Here is a 6,971-nt window from a genome sequence, read left to right as displayed (position 1 = left end):
AGTGTAAAATGGGCACAATAAAACAAAGTGAAGGGTGTCCTGCGGAGACCTGTGGTCGCAGCCGCAGGGACCCTTCTCTGCCACTGTGCGGGTGAACCCGACTGGGACCGCGAAGAGGTGGTGAAGCATGTTAAATCTGAAGCGGGTCATCATGTACCGGTCTTGGGCGTTATACATGACCCTCAGGTAAGGTTCCATTCCTTGCTTTGTTATAAGCTCATTGTAACATGCATTGGTGGGTTTCTGGCTTTCTTTCTCTGCCCTTAATAATTGAAGCCGAGCCGGGAAAAGTTTTTTCACCAGAGCTTTGCTCTCGTTTGTTAGACAGTGTGGGGCTGTGAAGAAGTTTGTGCAGTCAATCTCTGCTAGTGATTTTTCCACGTACTTCAGCCAGGGAATGACTAGGCCTTTATCTCGAGTGAGGCAGTCCAATATAATTTGTCTTGTTAGGGCCGCCTCAGGGTTGGTCCATATTTTGACCCATACCAAGAGAGGTTTAATTTTGATCTTGTCTTCTAAGAAGGGTTCTCCCACTTCCTCATGAATGATGTGAGCCGATACGCTCTGGGGCACTTTCAGAATTCTTCTTAGGAATTTGTTTTCTTCTGTCTGAATTTGCTGTACTTTATTATCCAGGAAGCCCCACACTTCTGCCCCGTAGGATACCTTCGTGCAGCAGGTTGACCTATACAGATTCAATATTTGTTCTGGGGACCATCTTCCTAGTCTTTGACCATACCCCATGATGGCTCCTACTGATGCTGCCAGTTTTATTGAGTGCTTTTCTACCAGGGGTTTGAAGTTAAGATGATCATCGAACAATACCCCCAAGTATGAAAAGGTCTTGACCTGGTCTATCTTGTGTGACCCGATGTGGTAGGTAAAATTCCCTTTTTTCAGATGCCCCGATGACATGATATAGGATTTTTCTAGGTTTGTCGCCAGGTCCAGTTTAGCCATGAATATGACAAACCCGTCGATCAGTTTTTGTAATCCTAGAGGGGTTCTGGCAAGCAAAACCGCGTCATCGGCGTATAGTAGTACAGGCACAGCACGATGACCGATTTGAGGTGAATCCACCTTGAGTTTGAGGAGGTCTCTTTCCAGCGAATTAATATAAATGGTGAAAAGGAAGGGCGCCAGGATGCATCCCTGCCTTACTCCACTGGTGCAGGTAAAGGGATCGGTCTTTTTTCCCTCTTGGCTATACCTCACACTTGCGGTGGTATTCCAGTGGAGATTTTGCAGGGTCTCAACTAGCGGTTGGTCCACTCCTAGTTCTAGTAGCATGGACCAGAGCTTCCTCCTGTTTACGCGGTCGAACGCCGCTGAGAGGTCCATAAACCCCATGTGAATGGACCCCTTCCCAGCGATGGTATATTTGGCTGTCAGGAGGTATAATTTTAAGCATTGGTCGGTGGTGGATCTGCCCTCCCTGAAGCCATATTGGATTTCCGAGAGGACCTGGTGCTCCTCGGCCCAATCTTGCAACCGCTGTAAAATGACTCGGCCGAATACCTTTGCCGTCACATCAATGAGGGAAATGGGTCGGTAGCATTGAGGGTCATCTTGGTTCCCTTTTTTATAAATAGGGACTATGGTCGCTGTTGACAAAGACCGAGGCAGTCCTGCCACCACTGCCTCATTCAGCACCCTAGTGAGCAGTGGGGCCCATAGCTCAGGTTTGCTTAGGAATAAGTCAGGTGGAATACCGTCCGGGCCAGGGGCTTTGTTTTTACTTAGCCCTGCTATTCCCAGTTCAATTTCCTTCAATGAGAAGTCCAGTTTAGCCGGCCGAAAGCTCCTTGGTGCGTCCCCCTGGGTTGAGTGACTTGAGTGATTGTATAGATTCTGGAAGTGGTACTGCCATTGTTCCGGCAAGATAGTGTTCATGATTTTTGGTGCCCCTTGGTCCTGAAAACATGGGGAATTTATCACTTTCCAGAAGCTTGCAGAATCTTTCATTTCAGCAGCGTCACTTAGGTTCCTCCCAGGCTTGTTTTTGAAGGCTTTGTTTGCGTTTCTTCAGGGTTTTTTTGTATACGGCTCTGTTCTGTGCAACCATGATCTTATCCCTTGGTTTAGCGTGTAGACTGGCTTTCAGTTTTTTAAGTGCCTTACTACAAGTCATGTCAAACCAGCGAGGGTTTGAGGACGCTTTGTTAGTCCCAGAGGTCTTGAGGGCATTATTTACATGAGACGCAATTTCTTCAAATGCCCTGATCACCGATATTCCATCCATGTTTGGGTCAAGGCATTTGTTTATTGCTTCTGAGGCCTCTGCTATCAGTTTTTTATAAAATCTCTCCCCGTCAATCTTAGCCCATTTGATTCTTCTTCCTTGGTCCACTGCTTTTTCTGTGGCAACAGCTCTATTTGAGCCCAAGTTAAAATCAAAGCCTCCAATTGTGATTATGACCGGGTTGTGGTCACTAAAGATGCTAACGTCTATAATTGACTTACTAATATCTCTTTTAAGTATGGACGAGACTAGAACATAGTCAATAAAGGACTCAATTGAAGCTCTTGTTGCTCTGCTAATTTCACTTGTGTTCACATTACCTTTCTTTTAACTCTTTCCGTTTATTGTCAAGTTCATCCTCACAATACTTTGCGTATTTAAGGATTTTATCAATCGGTTTGGCCTGCTAACAAATTTTATGGTCCTTTATCCATTGAGAGATTACTGGCCTTAATCCTGACACAAACTGATAGATGAAATGCATCATATCCTTCATATCTATATTGTCCAAACCACTGTACTGTTTAAAAACCTGCAACAAACGTTCATAATACGCATGCACAGATTCATCTTTATTCTGAGTGGTTCTATCTATTCTAGTCCAATCAGTCTCCTTAGCAGGCACCTTTCCTTTGAGGTAGAGTATTACCAGGTTGTATTTCTTCATCACCTCATCAGACGGTGCCCCTGTCTTTGGGTTTCTTGGGTACTCATCACTAGGCCAATCAATAGCTATTTTGCGTTCTTTCCACAGATTTACAGGTACAACAATGTCAAATTTTGAAACCTTTACAAATCTCTCAACTTGTCTATACCATTCTACAGGTTTTTCTCGAATTTTTTGGAAATCATTTGTAATGACAAAATATCCTGTTGGGACCATGAGACATGTACATAACCTCCACCTGATACTTCTCTCATTGGACACAACCTTTCTACCTTTTTGTTTCTTTTAAAACATATTCAGATGCAACTTTTGATCGAGCCTCTTCTTTTTTCTTTGCCAATCTAGTTCTCCATTTTTCTATATCACCCCATTTTTGCAATAATGACAAAAGCTCCCTAATTTGTACCTTTCTTCCTGACACATTCATATTTTCCAAATCTTTGTCAGAAAATTCAGCTCGATATGGTTTCTGTAACACTTTAGACTTGCCAATGTCAATTCCCATATTAGCAGCCATATCTGTTAGTTTTCGTGCACCACTCTGGTGTTTCTAGTAATGCTTTTACATATGAATAATAATTCATCTTCACTGAGTGTATTTAATCTGTCCACTCCCACATTCCCAGCCCTCAATTCTTCTAATTCGACTCCTAGTTTATATATGTCTAATACTTTTGGCTGTGACTTGGGTTTTTCTATTTCTCGTGACCATCTCTCTATTCCCTCTGCAGTTACTACTGCGGCACTTGTTGTACCTGAAGGTGTCTCAATCTGTACTTCTCTAGAAATTGGGCCAAAAGTTACCGGAATTGTCAGGGCTTCAGGACTTGTATTTAATTGGGAGATTTTCTGAATCAACTCACTTCTTTGTTTATTTAATGGTTCTCTTTCCCTGTCTTGCAGCACTTTTTCTAACGAAGTCTCATGTACCACTTGCGGAATCAGAGGAGGTTTCAGAAACGGAGCACTAGGATTACTCGTGCTTGGCTCCTCAGTATACGGTGGTGGATTTTTCATTAACAAATCCTCCAAATAATCATCTCTGAATTATCACTATTCATTAGATTTCCTGCTTTGTCTGTGCTTTTACTTCCTGACATTTTTTCTTGTGTAAATACAGAATACAACCCTTCTACCATCATAGATTGTCTCCATTGCTTAATTTCTTTATCTCTAGTTTCTCGTGGAAACTTAGGGTAGAACTTACTCAACCCTTTGTCACTTCTGGGTCTGTCTTGTTCAAACGCTTCAATCTCCCACTCTTCTAGTGCCTCATACTGCGTAAGTCTAGGTCTGAGATTTAAGTCACTCATGCGTGTCCTCAAATTAAACAAAACTCTGCCATTAAAAGTACCATATTCGGGAAATGCCAAAACTCCATATTCTTTAGTGTATTCCACCCAATTTTCTAACCACCACAAGTGTGGTAGCCTCTGTCAAACATCATGTATGATGCAGGCATATTCAGTGGTGGAATAATAATTCCTTCTCTGGTTTTAATCGGTTTATCTTTCTTAAAGAAATTTTAACTCTCTTAAAAAATGACATTTTCCTTTCACCTCCGTACATGATATAAGGTCTGACCCTTATCATCTGTTCTCTAGCAAAACCTAAGTATCTTCTATCAGGTCGATTTGCTATAAATCCTGGATCTAAATGCCACATATAATTTGGAATTTTTAAACCTTCACGATAACACTCGATTGTTTACAAAAATACTTCCAATACCAGCGCGTCTTTTATTTTCTAGTGACCAATCAAAATTTTGAATTCAAATAAATCCAACCAATAGTTGCGCGGCTTTTCTCATGAGACTAGTTCTCACGCTCCTGTACTCACCCCTCCTTTACAATTATTACCTCAGCTACACACCCGCTGTTTCAACCAACACCAGTGCAGCTCTGAGTGACGTCAGCGCAGCTCTGCAACTGACTCCCTCCTTTGCAAGGTAATACGAAAACTTAAATCCTTTCATTTGCAAATTTTTATTATTTAACAATGTAAAAACATTCGCCACTGTACCTGAGTGACTAGTTCAAAGGAAAGATAAATTTCACTGCGAGTAAATCCCTTCCGCTTACTCTTCATATACTACGAGTAGATCCCTTCCGTCTACCCTTCACACAAGCATTAGCGAACCTGCTACTCCTTTAGACTTATCCCTTCTGGGATGTACTAAGACCAAATTTTCACCAGCGAACCCCTTTGCTATCAATCAAGCTCGTACGAACCTGCTACTCCTTCCGTGTGACCCTTTCTAGGTGATATCACACCAAAAGTTTTGCTACCGAACTCTTTGCTATCATTTATTCATACATTCATACAGAAAATCTCTAATTAGTGCTTCCGGTTTTACCTAACCATGCACTTATTTCCTACAGGTAAGTGACCTCACTGCAGTGTGGCTTCCATTTACCACCCGCTATTCTGCCCCCGGGGATTCCAGACAAAACATATAACAGGTATGAACAATTTTGGTTAATACATAAATTCAATACAATCAATAATACATTTCAAATATGCAAAAATATTTTTCCTCAACCAACTAACTAACTACCTATTTTACTAAACCCTAACCATACTGCTGCTACCAAAAGAATATACTGATAGAGCACACAGGTCACCTCGACTATATTTTTACCATACTCACCTGGGCCCATATACAATAAACATATAACTTAATCAGGTAACCTCGCTCTACTACCAGATATTTTTCCCTACTAGGTCCTGTACCATTAACTTACCATCCCTTGTTGCCGGTACCTGTAAACCTACTGGATCCGGGAGTTAGTTTTAAAATAGGCAGCGAAAATTAACATTGCACTCATATAATAACCAGAGACTCGGGAACATTTTAATTCTTTATCTAAGTTTTCTTAAATGGTCATGATCCAAAGATTAAACACCAAAAGATTTTCAAATATAAAGATCAGAATCAAAATGTAACTATGCATTTAGCAATAGTGAGGGTAAAGAAAAAGAACATGAAATACAATCAAACTTTTAGGCTTTTAACATGTCAAACTTTAACAGTAGGAAGGATAAAGAGAAGGAGCATGATATGCAAATATGCAGCAAATAAACATGTAGCGAATAGGAAGGGTAAGAGAGAGAACAAATCAATGACGAACCCACATGGATTTTATATTTACCTAGAATGCTGTGAAGAACTAACCCTGGCCACAGGTCAGTTTGAAGGACAGAACCCCGAAAGTTGCAGTCGCCAGTAGGCTAGCAGGTGTGGATCAGAATCAGGACAGGTAAAGCCAAATTGGATCAGGACAGGACCACCAAAGGTTAAGACTGGCACCCGCAGTTAAGTTGCAACGCCTGCGCTACTCCCTCTCTGCAGCTAACAGCCAGAACCCCGATTGGGTTATCGATTTCCCCGACAAAGTGCTTCGCCAGCACTTCAGCTCCCAGAACCCCGATTGGGTTATTGAATCTTCTGACAGAGTGCTCCGCAGCCCTCTGTTCTTGGTCACCTATTGAGTGCGTTGGGTCAGTGACAGGTCAGCTATTCGGACAAGTCGGACAAATTGACTAGCTAAGCCTACCCTAGTTATACTATTTTCCAGGTCAGTGTACCACCCCCAATGTTGCAAGGTGTAAGGATCCCAAATTTTGATAGGACAAGGAATAAGGAGAGGTCATCACACCATACCAAATTGAAACTTTCTGCATCTCATATTTACATTTTCGTTCCCACCCATCAATTTTATTTTCACATGACATCTTTATTCCGCCCAACAATGAATGTTCTATTATTTGTTACATTTTAGTTCATATTAGAATTCTGTTTCCTTCGTAGAGTTCAGGAGGTGAGGTTCCCAGGCGCATCTTGGTCAAGACTGTCCCTGGCACTCATTCAATGCCATGACTCGATGGATTTTAGACTCTGGTGCGCAAGCTCAAAGGTTTCAATATGGAGTTCGGCGACAGGCGTCAGGCCCAAAATGTATTTACATGTAAGAATAGAAAAGAAACAGTTTAAGAACAGAGAATAAAAGAATGCACTGTATACCACTTATCTCTACTCTATTCCCATTACTTTATATTTAA

The 6,971-nt window shown here is 41.6% G+C and overlaps 1 pseudogene; it reads right to left on the bottom strand.

The window, feature by feature from the left end:
* Nucleotides 1–1,975: 1,975 nt before the first annotated feature.
* LOC144769252 (uncharacterized) overlaps nt 1,976–6,971 on the bottom strand; it is an 81,777-nt pseudogene continuing 76,781 nt past the window's right edge.

The sequence above is a fragment of the Lissotriton helveticus genome, chromosome 7 (genome assembly GCF_964261635.1).
Source record: "Lissotriton helveticus chromosome 7, aLisHel1.1, whole genome shotgun sequence".
Taxonomy (NCBI): domain Eukaryota; kingdom Metazoa; phylum Chordata; class Amphibia; order Caudata; family Salamandridae; genus Lissotriton; species Lissotriton helveticus.
The sequence above is the reverse complement of the archived record's forward strand: the minus strand, read 5'-3'. Positions and strand labels throughout refer to the sequence as shown.